This window comes from Penaeus monodon, chromosome 41, assembly GCF_015228065.2.
Source record: "Penaeus monodon isolate SGIC_2016 chromosome 41, NSTDA_Pmon_1, whole genome shotgun sequence".
Taxonomy (NCBI): domain Eukaryota; kingdom Metazoa; phylum Arthropoda; class Malacostraca; order Decapoda; family Penaeidae; genus Penaeus; species Penaeus monodon.
The window spans coordinates 21,176,701-21,181,206 of NC_051426.1; positions in this window are offsets into that span (position 1 = coordinate 21,176,701).

Below are 4,506 nucleotides of genomic sequence, written 5' to 3' on the forward strand. Positions count from 1 at the left end.
CACAATCTTGTTAACACACAATGGAGGATCCTCCAGAACTGTAGCCCCCCAAAACAGAAGCCGCCTTGCCATGGTGGGGGGTGGCTTGAGGTCCCAATAATCTGGTGAGCGGCCCAGAGGGCTACCCATACTGGAGGGGTCACCAGTGAGGGATGAGACAAAATGGCTTACTGGTGTATCAAGACCTGTGAGAGGGGATGGTGCACCCATCCCTGGTTCATTCCATCTTGGACCAGGGAGAACTCTCCATGTATGTTTGCCGTGCGTGGCATCCATATTACCAGGAGACAGGACCTGGAGGTTGAGTGATGCTGCACGCTGCGCCCTGCGGCTAACAACACACCTCTTTGGTCCTCTATTTGGTTAAATGGGTGGCTTGATCAAGGCCTGGTCAAGTCAATCGGCTGGTCAAATATGGCTAGGGTCAAGCATGCACTGTTCAGTCGGTAATGCCCACAACTGCTATCAGTACTGCAATATACTGTGTATATTTCTCCTCTGGCTGTTTGGAGATTTGAGCTCCAACTATAGCTTCCCTTGTTGGACTCCAGGTAGATGAGGGGGTGAGGAAATGAAGAATTCTAATTTGTATGATTACTACAAATTTACAAAGATCTAGCTCTCTCCTGACGATTTACGCAATCCCTGACCATTCCCTCTGGAACATACATGTTGTCACTGTGGACCTTTCCAGTTTCCAAAGGGCAAGAATGGGAATCGAAATGGTTCCTGGAACCCACACCAGGTAAGAAGGAGAAAAGTCTTACCTGGTAAATATGAGAGTATTTCATATTGTAAGTACTAGTAGTGAAGACCATTGATGGTGTATCAATCATGGATCAGAAAATAGTTGAAATATGTCATGCTGATCCTCGCACAGCGAGATGGTAGCTTGATAGTTGAGGTTGCATCACCGTCTGCGTGCGATATGAAAACATTCCTTGGGCTCAGTTTCATGTTCTCAAAAAACACTCAATCAGTGGAAAGGGAATTGTTTTTTTTCCCGAGACCTGATGAGGTATTCTGAGGATGAAACTGTTAGAGGAAATAGAGAATTTTTATGTTGGGGCAGTGAAAAGTTTTAAGAAAAAAATTAATGGTTTGGAACAGTCGACACCAGCTCTCTTCTAACTTTTAACACATTAGTCCTTCCAGAATCAGTTAAGTTGGCATGGCACCACTCAAGGTTAAAGCCATATGTGCCCAATCCTATGGGTGCTTCCACTGCTAGGTTTATGGGCATGGAGCCAACTCTTGCCGTTTTAAGGAAAATGGACAACCAAGAGAATTTGTAAAGTGTGGTACAACAGGTCATCAAGGAGATGACAAACTGTCCAGGTCCAATATGCTGTTACCATTGCAAAGAAGCTCATGAAGCTCTTCAAACAATTTAAAAAGGTAGAAATTTGAAAAAAGAAGTATTGGTGATAAGGATCAAGGAGGAAGTTAGTTTTCCAGAGGCAAAGCGATGTGCCAGCGTGCTGTTTGCACACCCAGGTAGGTCCTTTGGTAGGTTCTAGCCCATCCTCCTTCTCACCAACCCTTGCCTCAGTCCAGATTGCTGACACTGGTGAGTTGTTCCACCAGAATGGAGTAGGATTGAAGGGTCTATTGAGGAGATTCCTCCTCTGTAGGGCTTTGGAGCCATCAGTTAAGGTCCAGAGGCCTCAACGATGACAGCTCCAGCTGCCACCAATCCACAGGGGCCTCCTCTGCTAAGCAGAATACCCTGAAGCTAAGGTTCAGGTATGCCCTTTGCCCAGGCAAAGGAATCCTTAGCGTGTTTCAAAAGACTCATTCAAAGTGGGGTCTTTGGAGCTGTCAGGAAGGGTTCCAGGGGCCTCAACGGTGACAGCTCCAGCTGCCAAACAATCCACAGGAGCCTCCTCTGCTAGGCAGAATACCCTGAAGCTTCCCTGAGCCGTCAGGAAGGGCTCCTGGGGCCTCAACGGTGACAGCTCCACATATCCACAGGAACCTTCGCTGTAGACAGTAGCCCATGAAGCAAAGGCTCAGGTCCGTCTTTGCCCAGGCAAAAAATCCTGAGCTGTTCCAAAGGAAGCTGTGGAAATTGAAAGTGTACTCCCAGGATCCTGGAAAGGGACATGTAAGGTTATGTTACGAGGAACACAAATGAGGGCACCTATGAGGCGGGAGACTTCAGGCTTAGAGGCCAAGGAAAATGAAGGAGCCCGTTCGTCCTCGAAAAGGGGTTGAGGGACCCAAAGCGAAGGCCGAACCCCATGCCCTCACACCCAATATCCACGGAAAGCAGGCTACCAGGAGCGTAAACAAACAAAGATAATGATAAAAAAATACAAAAAAAAATTTTGAATAACAGCTGTGCAGAAGGCCCCAAAGTAAAACGGCAATGGGTAAAGTAAGTAAAATTCAGAAAAAGTAAAAAGAAAAAGACAAAGACCAGGTTTCACGAATGGGTTATGAAAATGTTTTAAAAAAAACCCCAGCATAGTTTACACCTAGGCAAGTAAAAGGGGCAGAAAAACTTTTTCAGAAAATTTGGTGAAATCCGGGAAGGGGAAAATCCAAAGAGTAGCCCAAAACACAGTCACAGTATCCATTTTTTTTAAGCAAAAACAGGGGTACTTTAACTTCCGGGAAAATCTAGCACAAAAAGAGAAAAATAAAAAAAAGGGAATATTAAAATGGGAAGAAAACTCAAAAGTTTAAAAACCATGATAAAAATCTTTAAAACAATAGCAAAAGCAATAAGAAAATTCAATTATCAAAAAAAATAAAAAAGCTGCTGCGGTTTCATATAAAAAAAATGTAATAATTTATTTCCTCCGAAAAAAGAGAGATTAAAAGGTGAATAACAAAAAAAAAACCATTAAAAAATAAAATAAATTTTAATAAGAGATAAAAAAGGGGATCGCAGGATGTGGATGCCCCCGTCATCGAACAGTGAAGCATGAAAAAAAAGAATAGGTAATAAAAGGATCAATAAAAGTACAATAAAGGGTAAAAAAAGTAGATAAAAGTAAATAAACCCCAAATAATACAGAGTAGAATTTTTTTAAAAGGAGGGCAGGGGAAGGGCCCGGTTGCCGCCCGCCTGGGGTTAGGGCAGGATGTGGGTGGGATGTGTAGTAGGGGACAGGAGAGGATAGGGTTAATGGTAGGGGGGGGCAAAGGAAAAGGAATGGAAAAGGGGAAATCAGGCAGGGGGAAAAGGGAAAAGAACAAGAAGGGGGTACGAATAAGAGGGGACGTGGGAAAGCGGTAGGATACAGGGCAGGAAGGGATAGATGGAGGCGGATAGTATAGGGATAGACAAAAAGGAGAAAAAAGTGAAAAGGAGAAATACCTGGTATTAGAGAAAGGGAGAAAGCGAGGGGAAAGGGAAAAGATGCGGAAGGGGACTGGAAAAAGGATCGGGCAAAAAAAGGGGGGGGGGGGAAGGGATGGTCGTGGGGGGGGGGGGGGGGTTTAAAACCCCATAGACAGCCCAAAGGTGGGGGCAAAACCTTGACCAAGGGGCTGCCCCAAAAACCTTATGAAGAAGAATTGAAGAATGGTATCAATCCATGGAAAACCCCAGGGGGTTTATGCAAAAAGGAAGAAGCAACATTCGTAGTTAGTAATCCAATTGTGTAGCCCACAAGGATTTTGCCAGGGGAAAAAACGCCCATTTTCCCGAGAGGATTCTAAGCTCAAGCCCATTAGGGACCTTTTGATAATGGGCCTCATGGAGGAGTATGGTATGTTAGGGAAGGCTGTGAGAATAGGCTTGACACGACCGTACACCTGTTGCATCCATTTACCTGACCTCCACAAATCTCAACATAAATGTTTTGGAAGATCTACTTGAGCAGTTGCCACATCCCATTTCTACTCTTGGAAGATTTCAATGGTCGGCATCCACCTCTGGGGAACACTTTGTGCTACCCTCGAGGAGGGCCTTGGAGTCCTTGTTCTTAAAGAGTAGATGCTAGGTTCTACTGAACAGTGACCTCCCACACATTCCAAATTCAAAACCTGGGGACATTCTCCCATATAGACCTATCAATAGGTCACAAGATTCACAGTTGAAACTTTCACTTGGTAGGTCATGGAAGACTTACATGGAAGCGACCACTTTCCAATACTTGTGGATGAGGGAATGGTTATTTCAGCCAATGAAGTGCAGAGATGGCGACCTGAAAGTTGCGGACGGAATCTATTTAGATCAACTGAAGTATTGCAAGGAGCTGTGAATGATTACAGTGTGTTCAAGATGCTGTTAATCACTTCACATACGAATCATCTTGTAAGCACAAAGCATCTATTCCCAAAAGTAGGGGGCGTACTGTCGACCTCAGTACCATTGTGCGGTGTGGTGAATGGCCAACAAGCTGTCAGAGCAAGGAAGGAAAGCTACATTAAGGCAGTTGAAACGACACCCCAGCGATGTAACCTTGATGCATTACAAAAAGACCAGAGCCACGGCCAGAAGAGTGGTCTAAAGGAGGCTAGACGGTTGTTGTGGAGACGTATGTTCCTCAG